We start from the raw sequence: 23,391 nt of genomic DNA on the forward strand, positions 1-23,391 counted from the left end.
TTTTTGGGACATGAAATATTGTGAGAAAAACAATGCTCTTACATTAAACATCTTTATTAATATGGATATTCTGTGATTTAGCTTCAAAACATGATGTTTTGGAAGACAAAGTACAACCAGAATTTAGAATGAATGTGAGAAATAATTACTTGGGGATGGATACTTCACTGACAATTCGAGTTTCATTCTTATTCAAACTGAATTTCCTTTGAGAAAGCTTAAGGCCATCAGTCTATTATAAGACAACAAAACTGACTATTACTCATTTGAGTTGGTTTTTTTTTTTTTTTTATTAAACCTGAAAGAAGTATGGAGAACTAATGCATTTGTAAACTAAGCCTGCAAAACCACAGCAGATTGATAGTCATGCTTAATTTGGTAGGAAAAAGAGCTTCAGCGCAGTTTGTGTTTTCTGATCTTTTTTTTTCTAACATATCTCAGTTCTCATTCCTGTCACCTTTCTTTTGTCACTTTCTGGTTTCTATTGCTCCTTTATAGTGTATGTTATATTCTTTGTTCAATTCTAGATTGAATTAAGGTAGTGTAAAAGCAATGGTGGTAGTGGTAGGGGATTCACAATTGGCTTAGGTGCCCATGTTGGCCAGCTGCTCTCTATACACCCCCTAATATTACACTTGCCACAAAATTGTTTTCATGGCAAAATCTTTGAAAGCTGGAGGGAAAGTCTAGTGTGCATGACCAGGGATCCCGTGTCTGACAGTGGTAGAACTGAGCAGATACGGGATTTACCCTGAAACAAGGGACACGAGTGGACCGAAACTCTGCAGGGCTTTTTTAAATTCAGTGCATTAAGTGAAGCGCAAGCTCATATAGACAATATGGATCTGGAAGAACATAATAAGCAGGACAGAACCACAGCTGCTTTGTGCCTATGTCAAGCCTTAACACAATTACCTGGGATATCACAAGAGTGACAGTACTTCAGCTAGGTCAGATTTTGGCAGGGGGGAATTGTATTTATCAGGCATTTCTTCATTCTCTTCAGGCTTCACTCTGCTGACTACTGGTTGGGGTCTGCAGCTGTGCTAATCTCTATTCTGTATCAGTGACAACGTCCTCATCTCTGAACCTCCATTTTATATGTATAGTATTGCTTTCCTCCCCTTCTGCTCTTTAAAATGTTAATGATATTTATTTGTTTATTTTGCCAAAAAAGGCTTCTGAGGGAACAGCCAGGCCCCACAAAAGTAATAGATACTAATTAAGCTAATCACACATTAATAAATTGCTTTTCTAGAGGTTTAAAATCTCTGTACATTTTAAAGTTAAAATTAATCCTCTTCCCAGTGACATGTAAATGAGGAGAGGTTATTATTCAGAAAACAGTAGTAAAACCTGTAGCCTCTGTCTCATTAAGTTTTTTTGGTATAGAACCATAGTAATCAGTGTTGCTTGGGGCTGAAACAGAAGCCCAGTATTATGATTAAGGCTATGTTTATGCACATATTTTGAAAGAAAATTCCAGAGAACAGGACACAACAAGATTGTACATCCGGGCAGTTCTTCCGACTGGGCTGGTAGGTTACAGGAATCCAGCAAAAATCCAGCTGATCGGTATTAGTCTGAATATGCTACTCGGTCACAACAGAAGAATCACTTAGGTAGATTCAGCATTACATTTTTCCTTCTGATAGTTGTATCATTAGGATTTTGCTTGAACTTCGAATGTTAAATATACTATTGATACAATAACATGAAATGATTAATGGCCTATCCTAGGAAATGTGTCATGTCAATAAAACTGTTTTTTTTAATAGCACTGTTGCAATTCCCCAGTTGAAAGAATTTCAAGAGTCAGTTAAGACAAACCCCATTTTTCATTATAGAAATTCCTTAGCAGTTCTGTACCTGAGCACAGCGGACAGAATGAGCTCAGTAACTACTCGGAGGATTATTACCGCTCTGCTCCCATTGCCTCACTCCTCAAGGAAGAGGCAGTACAAATAAAATGCTGCTTGAAGATCCTTTCCTATATGTCCCACAAATTCACTAGCCAAACTAAACTCTGTTGCAAAAAAGGGGCTGGAAATGTCACTGACTTCAAGCTATCGGAATTCAGGAGCCATATTCCCCAAAATATCAATTGAAATATCCAAAAAGGTTTTTGTTTCCTTTGCCTCCTCAACAGTAGGAGGCTCTGGGTTCCTTTATTGTACTTCCTCAACACTTTTCAATTTTAATTCTTTTTCTTTGGGAAATCTACCCCGAAGGTATGCATTAGGGTATCATGGGCTTTATTTAGAAGGGAGGTTTACTGAACAAAATTTGAAAAATCTAGACAAAGCAACTTAAGTTAGTAAAATCCAGTCTGTTTTTTGTTTTTCTTTTTCTTTCTTCCTCTCCTGAAAGTTCCAATGGACTCATACTTCTGTAAATATATAAATACCGGCACTGCCATAGCCTGGAGTTAACTGCTGGGGTTTCTAGAGCATGTGTCTTAGTTCAAATTAGTACACTAAGTTGTGATATGCCGCATGAATTGTTTTGCTGTGTACTGTGGGAGACTTTGTCTGTTCTAGGTTCATACATGCAAATATTCCTGGCCTGCCAGTTCAGTACACTGAAGTAACGCTGCTTTGGTGTACTCCTCCCTTCTGTTGGTGGTATCTCTTTCATCTGGATATTAGTCATAGATTCAATTGAAGGTGATGACATCTTCCAGTTATTGCATTACTAAAATGCTTGTTTCTTCAGCCAGAGCTTGTGCCTCTGAAAAGGCAGATGCAGCCTTTTGGGATCACGTAAACCTGGTGAAGAGACAATAGTTGATAAAAGTGAAAATCAAACCAAAACAAAAACCTCCAGATCTCTGGAAACGTTGTTGCTGAAAACCGTCAAAATTATAATACTCAAACTGATTGCATGAAATTTCCAGCTGTTAAAAGCTGAACTTGATTCCTCCTTTAATCAATTTGAACACATAATACATGTCTAAAATTAAAGGTCATCCACTCACCCAGGGCCCTACAAACGTGCTTTGACACTAAAAGGTTTACGATTAAAATATACCAGGACTGGAAAGTACCAGCAGGGCCCATAGGGTTAAACGGAGCAGTACTGTTTCTGGTTGAATGAATACTTTTCTTTTTGTGTTGGGGCACGGCAGAGCCGGCTGCTCCCTAAGGGAGAGGAGCCGAGTGTGGTGACACCGTCAGGGCCCCATCCCGCCGTCCCCAAACAAGGTGAACGGGCATGCCTGGGGTCAGTTCTGACTAAGAATCCACGGCGTCAAGCTGGGCACACGAGTCGGTGAATCGGGGACAGGATTGGGTCCGGTGACGTCGGCCAAGGTCAGATACAGCTCAGTGACCGCCAGCCAGGTCCGTAGCGATGAGGCAGGTCCGAGGCGAGGCCGGGAAGTCAACCCGTGTCTTGGTCCAGGTCTGGATCAGTTGGGCCGGTGGCCAGGCACGGCCCCGGCTGCGACAGAGCCGGTGCTGTAGTTCAGGCTGGAGCCAAGCGTGAGAGTGTCGACGTAAAAGCAGTTCCCACAGGAAGAGGGGGTCAGCCCTGGCTGGGGAAGGGGACGGCCCGCAGCTGCACGATGGCTGAGTTGTCCCTCAGCCCTGGCAGCAGGAGCTCCGGGAAGGGGGAAGCTCTCAAGGCCATTACACTTTGATGCATTAATGTTTAGGAGAAATCTGGCTATTTCTTTACTTAAAATGATTTCTTTACCCGCAGAGCGGAGACGCTCTTTTTCTTTACATTTCTGTCACAAAACAATTGGTGTGTCATGTTGCATTATGTCATATCAGACGGTGAAACACAAGCTGACATACTGTATCCGAAAGGTATTTGAACATATCATGTCAGAAACTGGAAGAAAGAATACACGCTCTTGCTCTCTCTGTCTTGGCAGAAGTTGTTGTTTTCCACCCTTGTTTTAATTCCCCTGGATTGCCAATTTTTAAAAAAATATATCACTGCAAAGACAAGTGCCCAGTTCTCCTGCCTGTACTCAATGCCCCTCTAATCTTTCCTTCTCTTCTTTGAGAAAAAGCAAGAAAGCCATGAAAGCAAAAGAAAATCTACCAGGTGAGTAAATTTGCTTAAGAAAAAAAAAAAAAAAAAGGAAAAAAAAAAGCCAAACACAAAAACCACTCATGAGACATGACCACCCAAGGAGAGATTAATTAAAGTAAATGGAAACCTTAAAATGAAAAAAGCAAGGAGTCAAAATAAACCAGTGCATAAGAAACCAGAGAAACCTGATGCCAGTCATCATCATTTCATGCGATGGTACATGACAAAGATTAAAATTAAGGGATTGGCAGTAAATACAAGTCAGGGGGTTTTTTTGTTTGGGTTTGGTTTTTTTTTTTTATCCCCAAGGAGGAATCCAAGGCAATATATGCTGTCTCAGTGTGATGGTATTAAGAACCAGCCCTAGGCGTTCTGTTGCTCTTAGTGAATCTGATTATATGTGCCCCTGACCTCTCCTGATATACCTTATCCATGTTATATTCTCGTTCATTCATTTAACTACGTACTTTGTCATTGATGCTTTTCCAGAAACTGTAAAAAAGGAAATATAATCTCATTTGTATTCATTCTCCTTTCCCATAGCCTTCTGTTATTCATTCTCTTTTCTGTAACTGCTGTACACTTTCTTCTCTTTTCTCCCTTCCTTGATTCTGTTCTTTCCTTTCATATCTTTTTGGAACATTGCACTTTTTCCTTACTTTTGACCATCCTCCTTTCTTGTTTTTCTCCAATCAGCTTACAGCCTCCATTCTTCTTCCATACCATTTTACATATTTTCTCAAAAGTGTTTTCTTCTCTTTTCTTGCTCTGGAGTGGAAACCTTAATTTTGCTGGAAAGAACTTTCAAAAAGATGTTGCTTCCCCAGTATCCTTCCGCTATGGTAGTTATCCGAGGTGAGACTGCTTCTGGTAGGCATTAATATTTACAGACTTGTTTTATGAATCTGAAGATTGATTTAGCTTGAGAGTAATGCAGGGAAACAGATGAACCATGGAAATGGTAAGGTCTACTTTCCTCAAATTCATAAATCTAAAAGCCATTCTGAGGTGAACAGCTTTTAGAAGAGCAACACCTAATGACTGAAAATCATTAAATGTCCAAAGTCCAAAACAAGTTCGAAACTTAAATTTCACAGGTACTGAAAATGATCTTTAATGGTTAAATACATTCTCCAAACTCTTACAGAATTACATCCCTTCTCTTTAAAACGTATGAAGTCTAAAGGTTTCGAGTAGCACTGGTTTTCTTAGGTAGTCAGGTGATAAATATATTATTTACTAACATCACATATGTGTATCATGTCCCTCAGAAGTTGTGACACCAGTATTTCACAAACTTCTGCAAACTAAAAATTTATCTGTGTTCTCATTTGCCAGTTGTCAGTGTTATATACTATATACACTCATATCTTTCTTTCATATGTGTAACAGCTATTCTTCTGTATGTACTCAAGCTTTTATTAACCTAAATGGCAATATTTTTTCCCTCTATATATTCATGTCTAGATTACAAAGCAGTTTGAAGTGTACGTTGATCCTTTTGGAATTACTAAAATGTATACACGTTTGTTTAGCCAGATAGAATTTTGTAGGTTATCTTAAGGAAAACTGTGCACACTTATACTGCTCTTGACCTACAGTTCATCCATGCTATATGTATCCAGAAGGTGCCAGTACTGCAACTTCCCCAGTATGTTTCTCTCAGAATGGATTTTATTTTAATCTTTCATTGTATACACTTTAGCCAGTACAAAGTAAGTGGTTTTCAAGAGCTAAGTTGTTCATTGTAAGCAATTTTCTACTCTTAAATTCAATGTTCACATTAATTAAATTTTACTCTGTATTATTTAATAAATCCCCACAAGGAAAGCTTATGATACTTATGGGTTCTTTGCTGATCTTATCAATAAAGTGATATTATCTGTGCTGCATCCACCTACATTTCAGTTACGTAACTATGGCACTTCAATATTTGTCCTAGACAGATGTTGTCTAGCAAAACTCGCTGCAACAGTTTAGGATGATAGTAACCCCAGCGTTCTGACCCTCCTCTCCACTGAGTGCAGTGGTGATTGAAGTGGAGGTGAATGTGAGCCCCACAGAGGGTGTTTTGTGTCCTTCATCTAACAGCAGTTAGTTGAGTAAGTGATAAACTGTAGAACAAAGTAAAAGTAATTTCTCTGTCAGTCATTACCTTTGTGATTTCCTTTGCTCTTCGACATTTTTTGTTGCGTTTTTCTATGCCTTTTCTTACAACGGCATAGCATATCTTAGGCTATAGCTACTCTTGCTATTCTCACCGTTTTCCTTTTTTAAAAATTATGGTTTGTTTGGCACTGAGTGCTTTTGTCTTCTAGATACTAAACCCAAATATTTTTCAGGTCAAACCACGAAGTACAGATTTAGTTTCAACTTGGGCACTTGAAATTGTAATCAACACATAGCTATTACTAACTTTAAAAAAATGTTCCTATTACAAGTGAAACATGGAAAAACATTTTTTGATATCCTTCTGTAATTACGAACTTTTACCAGTCCCAGCTGCAGAACTACTATGCTTTTAGACCATTTAGTAGAAAGTGACATTTCTGAACAAAATGTGACATTCGGAGTTTAGATTCTTGTATATCTTATGCACAATAAGTTATACAATGGAAGCATTACAGCTGCACTCTAAGCAGAGGATTTAACACATTTACTGCCCCCGTGACAAGGAAAAGATAGGAACGAACTAAATGTATCTGTCACACAAATTTGGTATTTAAGAATAAGAAACATTCTTCTTCTGGCAACTAGGAAGCAGTAAGAGGGAAGACATCTGAGAACTGTACCTTGTAATAGTCAAGGACTTTGCTTTCTTTTTATGTTGTTTTTTAGTTTTGTGCTAGAAAAAATAAGTTGAACTCCAGGGTAAGGCTGAATGTGTACTTGTGTAATCTGTGCACAGATACTCCCTCTTACCTGCAAATTTCATTTTACTGCAAGACAGGCAGAATAAACAACTTTCCTTGAACCACTAAACTCTCCAAACTATGTCAGTGAGACATTCATAACCAAATCACATTATTTTTGTATTTCCTGGACTTTATATTTGTTTTATGTATTGTGTATTTGGATACTTCTCATCAGTTTAAGGCTAAAAGTGTAACTTGTGTAACAAAGGCTCGTTATAAAAGAAGAATCAAAAGCAACACACTGTGCAATTAGATAGTGTGAAACTGCAAGACAGTTCTGTTTTCAAGAGGTTGCTTACTCTATCAACACGTCGTATAAAGTGATGCTTATGTAGCTGCTGCAAGTCTCTGGTGTGTGTAATATACACATCATAAAAATACACATTTTGGAAAACAAAGTGGCACTTATTCAAGATGGAAATGTGTAGGAGAAGTCACTGGAGAGAAAAAACACAAAGGGCCTGTGTACACCTTCCCTTGATTTTGAATAAAATTGTGAAACCAGGAACAGGGTAAGAAGAGAGCTTGCAACAGGTACACGTATGCACTGAGTATTATGATTCCATATGCACTCCTTTAATTCCAGGAAAATATTTGCAAAGACTGATAGAAAAATCAGATGACAGACTTGACTGTGGGATAGAAATAAGAGCATTGGTTCTGCTCAAGCATTGAATGAAATGCAATGTTAATCACATGTTGTTCTCTTACCAATATTTGATACTACTTTTGTACTTATTTCTTGGCAAAAATTTGGTGGTGCTTTGGTACTTTTTTTTTGGCATATAAAAACATCTGCATGCCAGTGCTGTACAGCTATGTACTCTTTACTAAGCCATGCTGCAAAACCTATCACATCCTCTAAGCAATTTTGAGTATTGAGAGCTAAGTAATGAAGCTAGAGACATAAAGCTTGGTAAATTTTTTGAAAACAAACAAAACCCCCAAACCTAAAAACCCCTCTGAACTACTGTTTAGTTCTGTATCTCTGTATTCTAAATTAATTACTCTGCTAGCTAAGTTTTGGATTGGAGCATGGGGTGCAAATGGCGTATATGGCCACAGTAGTTTTCAGAAGTGTCTTGGATATCACTAAAGAATCAGTACTACCGGGAGAATCTGCCTACTCAATATTTGGTTGCTTTTTCTAATTGCAAAATCTGTGGTCTTTATCAATATTCAGAGAGTCAAACCATTCCCCCCCAAAGATTAATAGAATCCCCTTACCTATAGAAAAGAGGTCTAAATTTTATTTTTTCAAAGTAATCTAAGAATAAATTCTTTTTCTAGAGATTTTTTTTCTGAACCCCTATTGAAGCATTTGAATTGTGCTTATGGAGGTATGTTTATAAGAAAAAGTATTATCTTTTATTAGATCACATAATATATCTTGAAAAAGAAGCGTCTCAGGCTCACAAATGCTTTTTTGGCCCCTCCCTGTAGGGATATGGAAAACAATCTTGCTGGGAGGAAGAGAGCTCAAGGGAGAATATAGATGTCCTGTTAATCAGGACATAAAAAAGAAAGGAGAAGCTATGATGTGACAGTGACTGGTGGAAGAAAATCTGGCAAACAGCAGAGAGAAGATTGGGAGATATGACAATTTGGGGAATGTATGTATAATTTATGAATCCAGACTTATTTTATGAATTTCATGTACCACTCTATTCCTTGGTCTGTATTTAATTTGCCACTTGCTGGCTGGGACTATGTCACAGATCATACACTCTATGCGAGAACAAATACAAGAGTAATCTAAGAAGTGGTAACATGATACGATTTTTTCTCAGTAAAGCATTGAATATGCTAAATAGACTGGTTAAACTAAAGGAAATGGATCGTCTCAGGTTGTCTGCTTCTAAATTAGAACAATGGAAATTGCCTGGTGAGAAAACAGATGAGAAAAGAATGCATGTTCTCTGAGCTGGGGAGCTATCTGAACAAGTGTGAGAAAGCTGGTCTTGAACAAATGAGAGAAAGCTTGCTGAGAGAGCTTGCAGGCTCATCAGGAGGACAGTGAGGCTTTAATACCATGGAAGAATTGTCCCAAAACTTCAACAACTTACAGGGCATCAATGGTCCCAGAGAGAAGGTTTTTATTTCCAGGATTTTTGTTTGCTTAATTGCTTTTTATCTGGGGAGTTGTAAGTCTAGGTGCTTTCTCCATTGACATGACATGTATAATAATATGAATTTATAGTCTCCACTTACTTTCTAAGTACTGTACAGTCTCAGAAGATGAAACTATAAACTGCAGTAGTCAGGAGGGGAAGCTTTATGCCACGGAGAGGTTAGAACTAGCCTTAGAGTTCTTGATTATAGACTCTGAAGGCTGCCTGAGAATAGGCATCAGCACCTCTATGTTGCATATGGTCAGTGGGCATCCAGTGTTCAGTTTCAAAGCACAGCAGCAAAGGCATCATGACCAGGTCTATTATGAGAGGGAAGGGAGATTCAGATAAGAGTGATTAGAGGAAATGAGAGAAGCAGGTAGGAGGGAAGTATCTATCACAGGGAAGAAGTTGGTGCCTAAAGGGAGCTGTGTGTCAAGATGGAAGTAAGTTATCTTAAGCAGTCTTGGTAAAGAAAGATAGAAAAAATACAGATCAGAGGAGATATTTTTGGCAAAAGTTTCATGTTTTCCTGTCAATGTCAGAAGAAGAGGGCGTAGAACACTCTAATTCAATGTTAGAGAAAAGCCGTCCAGCTGAACAGATAGGGAGGATCTGAAGTGGCAATGCTTCTGTCAGGTCTCTGGAGCTGGGGATTGAAAAGCGAGGCACTGGCATTGATGAATAGCAAGCAAAGTCCTTTCACAGCATACTAGAAATATTGGATGAATGTTTTGACCTCCTGATTTGCATGAGGTTGGTAAGGTTTTTCTGCATGGAGTAGTACATCTTCCGCCAAAAGCTGGCTTTAGGATTTTGTCTGCCCTATGCGCGTAGTGAAACCTTTTCATTATGCACAGCCAGTAGAAGACGTGCTGTCTGCTGCCACTGGATGCTTATCCTTACTTACAGACACAACCTCATCACAGAACATCTTCTGCATGCTCATTCATGAATGTCTACACAACCAGAGAATTTTGTTGCTACTTCTTCTGCCAATCAAGTGTTGCGAATATTTAAAGGCATGTTATGGGGGAAGTGCTTGCTGGTATTGTATTTCTAATAACATTTCGTTACGGGCATGCCCACAGATTCAACAAGTAGGCACAAGGGTGAGAGAGTTGGTCCAAAAAGAGAAATTCACACTTATTAACATCTGTAAAGCACGAATTGTATGTTCATATCATAAAATTAATTTGGAGTTTGGTATAGTAAAATGGTTAATTTCAATAGTAAAGTAAGTTCCAGCTGGTGAGAATATTCACCTTAATATTAGTGGAAAAAATATTTTCAGTGTACCACTGAGATGTAAATATTTCCATTAGGAAGAGAATACATAACTCCTGTGAAATAGAATAGTGTTTGGAAGATGCAGTTCTGCTCTTTCTCATTGGTTTTATTGAATTTGCTTCTTCCATTGGCCAGCACAGTTACGTTACATTACATCTTCCATTGGCTTCCAATAGCCAGCACAGCTGCAGATTTATTCTACTGTAGTTGATGTACCTAAAAATTTCCCTTTATTTGGGACCCTCTAGGTTTTTTGAACTCCTCCTGTGGGCTGGATCCATTATAGTTGATGGATCATGCAGATTTTTCTGACAGTCTCTCTCTTCCACTTTCTTTTTCTGAGAGCCCATGTGACTCATGTAGTGAGTTCAATGGCATAGAAATAATGTTAGTTTTGCAAAAGCACACGTATAACAGCAGAGAGAGATGCAGAGACTTAGAATTCATTTTTGTGTCAGGAAGCGATAAGTAGATAGAATTCATACTATGGTTAATGAGTTGCTAGGGTTGGTGTTCCTTAGATTGAAACCCACTGTGCAGCAGTGATCTCACCTTCAATTATATACCATAGTGTGAACCTGCTGGAACTGCACAAGGAAATCCAAGTGGCCAGTTGCAGTTTCTTTGGAGAAAATGGGGACCAGTTGGACAAGACCTGAATGCCTCAACCTTCAACTACAAATGGCCTGGTCAGAAAACCAAGGTAAGCAGCGCTTTAATTTTTGTCAATAAAGGATGGTAAAACAGCCCATGCTGTTCTCAGACACATCTGTGCCTTCCTGTCAGAATTTGTAATGCATTCAGAAAGGAATGGAACAATGGGATATTTGGCCTCCCTGACACTCAGCACAGATAAATAATGAGAGAAGAAACCAACAGTCCAGAGAGATAAAACCTCTTCTTCAATATACCATAGTAGATCAGTGGTAGAAGTAACAGTGGAATACAATTTCACTGTTGACATCTTCTGCACTCCTAATGATGCCCATAATCTTCTCATTGCCTGGGGACAAACAAGGCAAGGAAGAAAGGGAAAACAAATACGCCTAACTGAACCTGTTTTAGAGGGCTGACAATTTATTTAATACTCATATAAATCACACAGCAGAATTAATCCACATGATAGTCAACTTAATTTAACCACAAGATTTATTCTCAATATTACCAAAATACACCATATCATATCTGCACTGTTTTTGTGCAAACCTAGGCATATCCTGAATTTCTTTGAGTAAAATACTAAATTACACTGCGACTAAACAAGTAATGATATAAAACACAAAGACTTTTAAAAAAGTTTTTCTCACTCGTGCCCTTCTGATGCTTTCCCCCATCGCAACAGGGTAGGTGAGCATGTCTGGGTGGGGGCTTACCTGCCAGCTAGGCTCAACCCACCACAACAACAATATAGGGAAAAGCATGGCTGCCTTTTGCCGATGTCCATGTCCAGACCCTGAACTGAGATCCTTCATAGCCTGTGGGTTGATATTTAAATCCTTAACTATAAGATACCCAAGCACAATGACCTAAGAACCAAAATTTTTGTATTTTGGTGTGGGAGATTATATGATTTTACTAGCTTATACCATTTTGTTCAGACTTTAGTTACTTCCTGTTCATTTTACTTAGACAAAGTGTTCAGGTTTGGCTTTCAATCAGTGTATATTTACTAGCAGCAATTTGGCACAATAACCTTCCGTTCCCTCTCCTCAAGTACTACGGCCTTACAGAGATTTTTAGCGAGGCTGGAGGACTGAGCACAAGTTTCTGTTTGTGTCATCTTGCCCTGGAAAGGAAAAATCTTTGACATAGCATCCTAACTCAACCAACAGCTGAAAGGGAAGCAGGGTATCTCCACATCAACACAGGTTAGCATATAGATGCTTGTTGTTTTACTGTCTTCTTTATATCTCTCTATAAGATGAATACTGTCATAAGTTTAAGTGTGGGGTTTTTTCTTTAACATGCCTTTAAGCATTTAGGATGACCGAGGTCCTGTTCCTGTGATCCCAAGTTGCTGTTAGAATACAAATATCTTCTAAACACAAAAGCAGCAGAACTGTGTTCTGACAATAATTTGTGCACTAAGTACCCAGCCTGGCCCTAGAGCAACCATCATTAATTGGGAGGGTATAGTTCAGATTCTATGTCTGACTTCTTGGATGCAATGGTCAACCAATTAATGGAAGTACAGGGTTTTTTCATCTTGTTATATTTGATAAGACTTTATAAGTACCAGAATATTCAGAGGATGGATAAAATTACTTCCTTTTTCTAGCTGTTTTGTGTTGTTTGTAATCAGTATCCCACATAGCTTGTCTCAAAGAGCCATTCACAAAATAAGAATTATCTGTATGAAAACTCTTCCTTTCTTCTAGGATAAAAAGAGACCTCAGCCCTAATCTTTATATAAACTTAAATCAGTATTCCTTAGTTGGCTTTTTGTTATCTGCTTCTTCACTGAAATAACATCTGTACATTTGTCAGGAAAAAAAAAATAATCAGAAAGTTCAGTATTTGGGGAGAAAACACCTCTAAAGGAATTTTTAAAGAACAGTCTGTATTGTGTATCTGCCATATATATGTATGTAGATGACATTTTGTATATATTCCAGGTTATTTTAAAAGGCCTGGTGAGTTTGGCCTTGACATTCAGAAATAAAACCACTTTGCTGTAGAGTGAAGAACTAAGTTTTGTTGGAAATGTTGGATTCACTGGAGATTTTTTGAAATACATTTTATAAATCTACAGCTGAACATTTCTCTTCTTCATACAGTAGATCTCAACTCCCACCTGTGCAAAACACAAAAGATATAACAGAGGAACATAGAATGTGTTCATTTTGACAGAAGTGTCAAGTTTGTCTTAAATTTTTTCATTTTCCATATAACATCACTGAAGCAAGCACAGTTAAGAGGAAATACTTTAGAATTGCTTTTCAAAAACTAGTTCTTCTGGCAAATGAAGAGAGAGCATTTTTTCAAATAATTATTAGCTATTTTTAGATTCTGTTGTAATAGCCGCCTTTCTAGTTGCTCTTTTTTTTTTTGTACCAGAAGGAATAAAAGTATCCTTAAATGAAAAAATTGATTTCTGTTAAGCCCAGTCTTTGTTCTTAAAGCTAATTTTACTCAAAGTAGTTTCTACTATCTAATTTTTTTTGTTTGTTTATAATAAGGAGTCTTCCTGAGCAAAGCAAACATTTCTGAAAATGCATAAGATTTTCTGTGGAAATCCAAGCTTTTAAACTGACTTCAGTCAAACTATGCTTACATTGATGTATCAGAGCAGAAATAGCATACTGCATGTCTTGCTTAGACTGGGATATAAAACTGCACTTTGCATCAGTCTTGCTAATTTAATTGTTTCACTTCTGTGCAGTGTCTCTTATTTAAATTTTTTCTTGATTTTTTCAAATTATTCTAGAAGGTGTCTTTGTGTAGATTCCATTCTAATGGATATTCCATTTGCATGTTTTAAAAATAATTTTTTGATTTGGAATCTGAAAACTAAACAGAAGTAGTATCAGGCAAAATGCAGAAAGGATTCCTTTCTCAGCTTAGCTAATCCTTGTGGGCATGTTCCTCAGTACTTGACTTTAATTCTGGAACTCCATTGGACTGGAAAGAAGTACTTTTGGGATATGCACAACTGTGGTGTTGGACAAGATCACTGAAATTCTTGCCTTTCATAATCACAGTTAGCAAGGATGTCCTTTTTACATATGCAAAAGTAAAATACATGGTAGTAGTGCAGTCCAAGGGCTCCTCGCTCATATCTCATATGTGAGTCCTCACAACATTTTTAGTTCTTCTTATTAGTCTGTTAATCTGAAACACAGCTACATTCTTTTAGCTGGTTTTATCGTTCAATTCTGTAGACAGATATGTGTTTATGATACCTCTTTTCTGACATTATAAATCTCTTAAATGTCTATATTTTCTATATCGCAGAAAATAATGAAAATAGATAAGAGATTGTTATTGTGCCTTACCACTAGACACGTAAACTTAAGACAGACATAGACAGCCTCATGCTTTTGACTTGGAAATCCGACTTTGATTTAAAAAAAAAAAGCTTTATGAGAATGCAGGGAGTCTTGGCTGCCTGCAGTCATGTCCATTTTCATCTGATATTGTGCTTGTTAATTGGTTGGACCACCTCACTGGGACAGAGATGCCAAGCAATAATAGCTTTATATAGGCATTTTGCATAATAAGGTGAGTGGCATCATTTGCAGCTGGGAGACCTGTCACACTAACGTCTTCAAAGCACTGATGCCTCATGTCTTTTTAACAATGAAGTACACCTGTTGGCTTTTCTGTGCCAAATATGCTCCTGAATGGTGGAGGAAAAAAAGCATGGAAAACAAGACAATTTTTCGTTGCCAAAAGAGGTTAGCTATACTGCAGCTGGCAGCTTGGACCACTTATAGTATATCTAACAGGAAAACACTGCCTGATAATGGCTAGAGAGGAAAAATTAAACCACCTGAGACAGAGATTGTGGCCTTACTCTGAGAAATTGGCTGCTACTGATAAGAAGACAAAAAGGGGAGGAGGAACAACATTGTTCAGTCCAGATGGTGCTATGAAAAGTTAGAATTCCTGGGCCATAGATGCCATGTGGAAGGTCTGTCTGCTCCTTCTGAGTTAGGGTTTGGCTTTGCTTTTCCTTTCTTCATGGCCAAGGTCTTCTGAACAAAGTATCTTTTTCCTGCTTTTCCTGAACAAAATTAGAATATACTTTTGCTGCAATGTTCAACATCAGGTCACCACCAGATCTTGACAGTAGCCCAAGATGATATATACTTAGAAATCACATGATTCAGTTCTCAATGGATGCTTGACAGGTGCTTTAGGCAAATGTTGCTTTAGCTACCAAAAATTCTGTTTGAAAGAGTCTTTTGGCCTAAGGGATACGTAAGCCTGTACATCGACATATTTCAATTCAATATAGAGCAGATGCATTGCTTAGGACATCTTATGTCCTATTCTATTACATATTTGTCCATTTATATTAACTCTTGTAATTTCAGGAATGGGAGATCGTCCTGTATATTTCTTGATGTAATATGTGGATCCTGCAGTGGATATGTATACATCACTTTTTTTATCTCTGTCCTGTCAGCTGCCCTCCTTGTATCTTGTACCCATCTCCTACCAGTACCTCTCTTGCAAATATTTCGCAGTCTCTCTTTTGAGGCCAAATTCCTCTAAGCAAAATATCTTCTTCCTGCTTTTTCTGCCAGGTAGTCTGTTTTAATGCAGCTGTTTCTCAAATGGAGCCTTTGAACTAGTTTTGAGGCAACAGTATCCTTTTATATAAAGCAGCAACATCATACAGGGAATACCAATAGGGATCAAGAATATCTAGCCAACTAGAGAAATACCATCTAAAGATACAGAGAAGAGTCTAGCTGGTTCATTTGTACAGTGCCTGCATACTCTCTTTTCCACTTGCTCTAGTGCTCAGCCATCTGGAAACAAGAAATTGGAGAAAGAGACGTTTTTACTTATATGCAACTTTCATTTTACTTCTCGGGCTTCCTAGTAATAAACCTAAATGGAAGTAAAACGCCTGCAAAACAAACAACATTCTCAAGTGTGAGAATGACAGAGTTACAGAAGGTAACTGAGGTTGGGAGGGACCTCTTGAGATCACCTAGTCCAAACCCCTGCTCAAGCAGGGTTAGACAGAGCAGGTTGCCAGGACTGTGTCCAGTCAGGTTTTGAATATCTCCACAGAATCATGAAGAAGATGGCTCTTCTTGCTGCTGTGACACGATGGAACAGCTTCTATAACCAAAAAGCAGTTACCGGTGTAGCAGTACATGGTTTGCTTAACAAGGGCCTTCCCGTTTTTCCTAATGACTGCTGGAACAGAGGAAGGATATAGGAGGAACAGAACTGGACTCTTAAATGGTTACAGGCTTTTCACTTTTTCCCATGTAGCGGCTGTGGAATGTGTAACCTGGTCATGGAACAAGCTCTCAGAAAAGGTGTAGGTAAATCTTTAGTCTGGCAATAAGTAACCAGTGCAAAATCTTCCCCTGAAAAATCCCAGCTGGAGTTCAACCATTAGACTAACACCAAGCACTGCAACACCTGGCTGAGGGAGGCGGGGGGTTGGCGGCGATGTCCGTAACTGCTACAAAAGCAGCACACAAAGTTGCACTTGCTATTATAAATGTAACTGTATTTTCTGGTTGGGAAACTGTGAATACGTATTTTCTTGTATTAGAGATAGGTCTTAATATTGAAGTTTAATTTAGGTCCTTGCATATTTAACAGTCCTCTGTGTTTAAAAATGCAAATAATAACTTTTAAAACATTCTGAATTTACTTCATCACTGATATTTATACTCCAAACCTGGGATATTTTACAGGTTCTTAGATTAACTTTGCAGACAGCTTGTAAGTGAGTGTGGGTTACTTGTGTGGTCTGGTCACACGTTTTGACAATCTGTTGCCAGAATATCTGTCTATCAATAAGTTTAACAGTAGGCTTCATTTATTAAAGAGAAAAGTAGTAGCGGTCTTTGTTTTTCTTTTCTGCTTAAGGAACAAGATAGATTGCCAGTTGGCTTTTTTTGTTGTTGTATTTTTTCCTTATTTGTTTGTTGGGATTTTTTTCACTGCAGTATTTGTAGTTTGATTTGAAATATCTGAAGGAATAAATTCCTTTTTCAGTGATGAGGATTAAAAGAGTGCACCAAGGTATGACTATACTCAGGCAATATTCCTTGGTGTCCTATATCAAGCATTCCCAGAAAGTAAAGATTTGCATCTTCCATGTTAATTATCCCACCTATGATTATACCACCTCACCGTAATACCCTAATGAAAGCACTGTTTATATTAATAAAGCATTACTTTCATAAGACTGGTCTTCACTGGTCTTCATTTTACATATAAACCCCCTAACATTAGCAAAAAAAAAATAAAAATAGCTCTACCCAAGCAGAAAGCAAGTTAGTGTGTCTGGCAGCTTACAGAAACAGAGCACATCCACAATCATATTTGACTGCAGTCTTAGGGGCATTTCATACCTCAGTCAACCTCTTTTTTTCCCTCAGGGATCTTAATTCTCTTTATCTACTCATTAGCATGTAAAATTAACACCGTTCCTGAGAATATTAGTGATCAGAATTTTAGTAATGCTTATATCAATGTTAATCTCACTGCATTTTCCATGACAATTAAGCAGATAGTAGAATTATATTGTAAGAGTCCTGTGACATCCATATTTCTCAAATACTTGTCCTCTGTACTTGTGCATGAGACTTTTAAAAAGAACCCAAACTATTGCACTTCAGAAGGAGAAATTTATTTTTGCCCTTTCTTAGTGGGGTTACTCTCATAGTTGACACTTATCAGTAATATTTAATCATGGTGTCGAGTTGATTTGGGGTGACTTATCTGAATTGTCTTGGACTATCTCTTTAAAAAAAATCTGTCATATATTCATAAACAAATATAGAGGTCAGATAATGTTAGTTGTCAGGTCTGACTATGCCCTGACTTTTATTTTAAAGCACAGAGAGACCAATGTTAATAAGAGAACAGAACAGTTGGATTTAAATTATATGCCTTTTGTCCTTTTCTTATGTGCAAATCCTGCCTGCTTAATTTGACAATAAATTAAGCACCGATGTTAAAACTAGATTTTGATTGAGACTGAAGGAACGATATCCCTGTTAAGAAGAAATGATTGCAATGAAGAGGTCTGGTTCATTCATCTTCACCTTAATTGAGCTTTATGACTATGGATTTAGACTGAACCCAGTCGCTTCCTATCAAGGATCAGTATCAACAAACGGTGTGATTTTAGGATACCTATGAAAAGATGCTTAAATTGCGTATTTCCTTCTTCATTTTCTCTTTTGCCTACCACTAAGTTGCCATGGCTTACCCATGGTGCCCTAAGTCCTCCTGGGTGATGAGAAGGGAACTGGCTTTGTGGAAAATGGAGGCACACTGGATGCTCTCTGACAACTGAAGAAACATTAGATAGGTAGCAGCCTGGGAAACTTTCAATTCCAACTCTTTTCTTTTTTTGGCAATTATCTTCCAGCAGAAAGATAGTGTCAAAGGCAACCACTAGAATAATGCAGAGATGAGAGTTTGTGAAATGGAAATGCAAATAAATAGGCTGTGAAAATCGCTCTCTTCTATTGTCCCCCCATATAAAGTCTCTGGCCAGTCTCTGAAAGGGGAAAAAAAATAAAATTATATAAAAATACTATTTAAAAAATATATAAATATGCATATATAAAAATGAGATATATGTGTAATATCTCAAGAAATTTGTAATACTCAGAATTAATTTCTTAACAGAAAAGTAAAATGATATAATAATATACTTTACTAAAGCTGTTCCATGGCAGAAATCATGATTAAGAAAGACCAGTTTTCATCCTATAAATTGTATTTTAAAATTAAATTTTAATGATGCAGTAATGCTGTCATCCATGTTTCCTATATTTTTCGTAAGTAAATTGGTTACCTTTCTAATCTTTTTACAAACTGGATTTCTATCCTATGACAAAACTGAAACTAGTGCTTTTTCCAAATTACTCAATTACAGAAATTCAAGGGAAATTCCTGACAAATTTAATTTTCACTCCACATTTGTGTTTATAGAGGTTTTTCCTGGTTCTTGTTTCTAAAATGTACCTCCTGGTGAACATTAGTTACTGCTGAACCCATATAAGCAGACATTTATTGACACTGTTAAAACAAACTTAGTGCCTGCAAAAGAGAGCTTGTTTATACATTTTAACATGTCTATTTATCTTTGTATTTCTGTCAGAGTCCGTAAACAACCTGAATAGCTCTCTTTTATAGACTGTAATGACTTGAGTGGAAGAGCTTGGCAATTTTTTAATTAATTCCATTAAATATTAGTGCATATGCTTGGCAAGAGATTTACGATCACCGGAAACAATCCTGGAGTCGATTTGTTGCCCTAAATGAGTAGGGAATCGTGCAGTTTTAGGGCTGGGGTATCGTTTAGTTTATTAAAGAAACCATCCCGAGGGCGACCTGTGGCTCGGCACTGGGGCTGGAGTCAGCACTGCGGCAGAAATGCTCAGTCAGGGGCACCCGTTGCGCTTGGAAATTTTGAATCCAGGGAAGATTCCGTGGCAGCTGGGACGGCCCAGGGGCCCCACGGCGGAGGGGAGGGCATCACCTTGGCAGGGGAGGACAGTCACAGAGCCCAGGTCGTGCTGGTAAATTCCCTCCTCTTTTGGAGCTCAGTCATTCTTGCATTGGAATTCACTCCTCTCTTTGAGAAGAGTGCCTTCTCCTGAAAAAGAAGACGTTTGTGGTTTAGTTCACTTTAGTTCACTTTAGCCATGTGGCTGCCCACCTGCTTTTTTAAACAGATTTCTGTACACAGGTTTGGAGTAGGTGTTTTATGTGGATCTTTTATTAAATCCGTACCTGTATTCAGAAGAGCAAGCACACTACCACAATGGGCAGAGATGTTTCCTAGTGTGGACACTGTGAGATTATCCCAGTTCCGGAGGAAATAGGGACAACCATAACTTTCTGAAGCACCGACTCCACCCCAGACTGGTGTACAGAAGGCATAACTTGTTGTCCCATAAGCAGAAATATCACCAGAGGCAGAGTTTGTATTAAATTGTATTCATCCATTGTTAAACTTTCTTGGTCTTTTGTTTCCACTTACGTCAAACAGGCTTTTCATCTAGGAGCAATCATTTGTCCAGAATTAACTTCTAAAAGAAGGGAACTGTGTTGACAGAATAAAAAATCAGCAGAGTGTCATTCTCAGGGGCATGTAGTCTCACTACCATCAATTATCCACTGACTTAGATAGTACTAGTGTTTGGTTCTAAAAAAACCAAGAAACACATTCATTTATTATTGTATAAATGGATAGGAACACTATATATAATTGTAATTCTTTGAACCTTTATCCAGAAAAAATGCATGCAAAATCACGTACATTGGAAGAAATTGCATACCTTGTGGATGAGCTGTGCACAATGAGTAAATGCCGGAATAAAATGATTTCTTAAACTTGCAGTGTTTATTTTACACAAATGCTACTGTGAGTACAGAAGAAGGGCAACCTTTCCTGAAAGGATATGGTGCAAACACTACAAATCTCCTTTGGCAACCAACAAAAGTTTTGAAAGGGTCTGAGATAGACAAATTTTTCCCCATGACATTCAAAAGGCAGAGAGTGGAGCAGAAGAAAAGTCTCAGCTGTTCAAAAAGTGGCTACATATGGTTCCCAACAAATCTTGTAAGCTCAAATTTTGCTAATTCTAAACAAAAACATCTAAACAAAGTCTAAAGAAAAATCCCTAAAAAAAGTTTGGTGGAAATGATGTCACTGGAACGTGTAGAATTATTTGGACATTATATAGCAAAGGATAAACTTGTGCTGGCAGAAGGTTGGATAATGGAAAGATCAGATCAGCTGTTTCCTTTACTAATTTACATTAATTTGATTTTATAAAGTACAGTCTGATTGAAGAGATTGCAACAGTCTAAGTATTATACGCTTCTTGGATCTTTAAATTTCATAGCTGCCAATAAATCTTACAGTTAGTTGTCTTAGAAATCCTCCCAGTGGTATATTCTTTTTGAAAGTGAATTTAGTGTGTTAAGAATCTTGGAGCGACAGCTCTGAAACAGCTATAGGAAAGGGGTGGTTCTTTTTCTAGACCACCTAGTTAGTCTGTTTTTATCTTGCCTTCTAGGCTTGCGAACACAATTTAGTCTCTATGCCAACTTACTCCTTGACCTTCTGCTGAGAATGACACTAGTAACGCCAATTCTGGTGATAGTTTGTGATGTATTTATCCACTAAAGCTCTGGACCAAACCCATCAATTCGCTTCATACAGGGTACGAAACAGCCATTGGGCAGCAATGACTTTCAGCCTTTACTATCTAGGGTGAGCAGCGAGCCCATGACCTTTACATGAAAGGCACTATTGCCCTGTCAGAGCCATCATAGTAAACACTCATTTAAAATACTATTTTAAAACTGATGAAGGTACACCATAGTCACTAATCAAAGAATAGCTTCAGTGCCTCAAAAATGCAGAGCAAGTTACAGTCATCAGAATAAATTACAACTGATTTTGAGCAGTCATTGAAGAAAAAGTTCAGGGCCATGACAAAGAGACCTTGGGATGGGTTGATACATTATTAATACAGTCTGTTAGGTCATGTTTTGGCAGTGTATATTTGCAATGGGTTCAAAATACCTATTAAACATCCACTATTTTTATAGTTCTATGCCACACTTAGCACTGATTGGCATATTTTAAGAAAGTTGTATGTTTCAATCAGTATTTTTTTAGCACGTGATTAGTATGTGTGTGTGTGGATACACATATGCATATATATATGTATACAAACATACATATGTATATATAAAGAGAGAGAATCTGGTTTTGTCTTTTCTACTGTTATACTGTTGTTTGCATGACTTTTTTCCCCTCCTACTCCCACTGAGCCCTGCTAAGAGTAGACCCTGAGGCAAAATATCTACATGTTTGCCTGCCATTTTGACATTCCAAATAATTCAGGAGGAATACCATAGAGTAGTTTCCCCCATTCTGTTTCCTTACTTCCCTTCCTCCTTCCTTGCAGTTTCATTGCCTTTATTAACGATAAAGAATTTTTTTACCCTTTTGACTCTAATCCTACTGTCCCTTCATCTGTCGAGGGAATAGTCAATTAGATCAATGCAAAACAGCCTTAAATCATAGATCGCTTACAATCCTGTTGCTGCATGCTCAGAATTCACCTTGTATTCCAGACTCCAGCTGTCGTTAGTTAGTATGGCACACTAAAACTTGCTGTAACACCGGTCCCCTAAAGGACTGTATCACAGCAATGTGTTACAATGCTTCCTTACATTTCAAGATACTGTAAAGACTTTGATTCAGTGTGTTAATGGTATTGTTGTTGTCTTTCCACAGGTGCTGTTATATGTCTGAATCATGTTACATTGGATTAAACAGCATGTCTCTTGTCGTGTCCCTGCATCAGCACAGAACAGGTGAGTTATGCTGGATACGTTAAGAGACCAACATTAATTTTTTCCTGTAAGAAGTAGAATGTTTTCTAGAATACAACTGAATAGTTTGAGATGCTGACCCTTCTACCTGTTTTGACAGCCAAATCAATGTTATTCAAAACAGTCATAGCTGTTTATGACAGCCTATGTATTAATAATTCTAGCCTATCTGAAAATGGCTGCTATTTGCAAGAAGGTAAAACACTGATGGTGTTCTGTGAGTGAATCAGAGTTTCAAATTTTTATTTTTATTTAATTTAAAAAATGTTTTAAATTGGTAGCAAAAGAATTTCTGCCAAAAAGGAGTTGGGAAAAGCTTAATTAGTTCTCAAGTGGTGAGGGACATGCGTCAAATCCATATATTCATTGCACTACTACTAGAATTAAATGGAGAAGTGTGAAGGAAGAAATATGTTTGTTCACATCTAGTTAAGAGTCATTTTTCCAGTAGTGATGGATGGGAGTTTGCAGGTATCCAATATTTAATATCTCTAATTATCTAAGTGTAAGGAAGATATCTATAATACTGTATTGAAACTTCCAAAGTCTTCTGAGATTTGTATTCCTTCTTCCAAGCATTCCTTCTTGCTAGAGTAAGATCTTATTTGAATTCTTCACATATAATACATTTTTAGTGCCTTTTTGGAATGAAGACTTTGAGGGAAGATCGTGGTGAAAAGACAGACATGAAAAGTAGTTTTTAATTCACTTTTATTTTTACCTTTTGGATTTGAGGTTAGTGTCACATGATCTTAAGCAGATAAATGTAGCTGATGCATAGCAGAATTGTCTCTGAGTTTGACCATGGGCTTGGTGCAAAATGGCAGATTTTTCATCATTTCGTATACCAGTATTTACCTTCATGGAAGTAAACCCCTAATGTCTGCTGTAAATTGCCGTCATTCCAGGTAATACAGTGGAGGAAAATGGTAGGGATCCCCAAATTACTTCTTTTTGTT

At 37.7% G+C, this 23,391-nt stretch overlaps 1 long non-coding RNA gene across 1 annotated transcript; it reads left to right on the forward strand.

The window, feature by feature from the left end:
• The first annotated feature begins 8,414 nt into the window (after positions 1-8,414).
• Positions 8,415-22,414, forward strand: LOC115333528. The gene is made up of 3 exons (XR_003920834.1): positions 8,415-8,572; positions 10,932-11,063; positions 22,335-22,414. It is a non-coding gene; the product is annotated as an uncharacterized LOC115333528 (long non-coding RNA).
• The last annotated feature ends 977 nt before the right edge of the window (positions 22,415-23,391 follow it).

The sequence above is a fragment of the Aquila chrysaetos genome, chromosome 21, assembly GCF_900496995.4.
Source record: "Aquila chrysaetos chrysaetos chromosome 21, bAquChr1.4, whole genome shotgun sequence".
In the NCBI taxonomy this organism is placed as follows: domain Eukaryota; kingdom Metazoa; phylum Chordata; class Aves; order Accipitriformes; family Accipitridae; genus Aquila; species Aquila chrysaetos.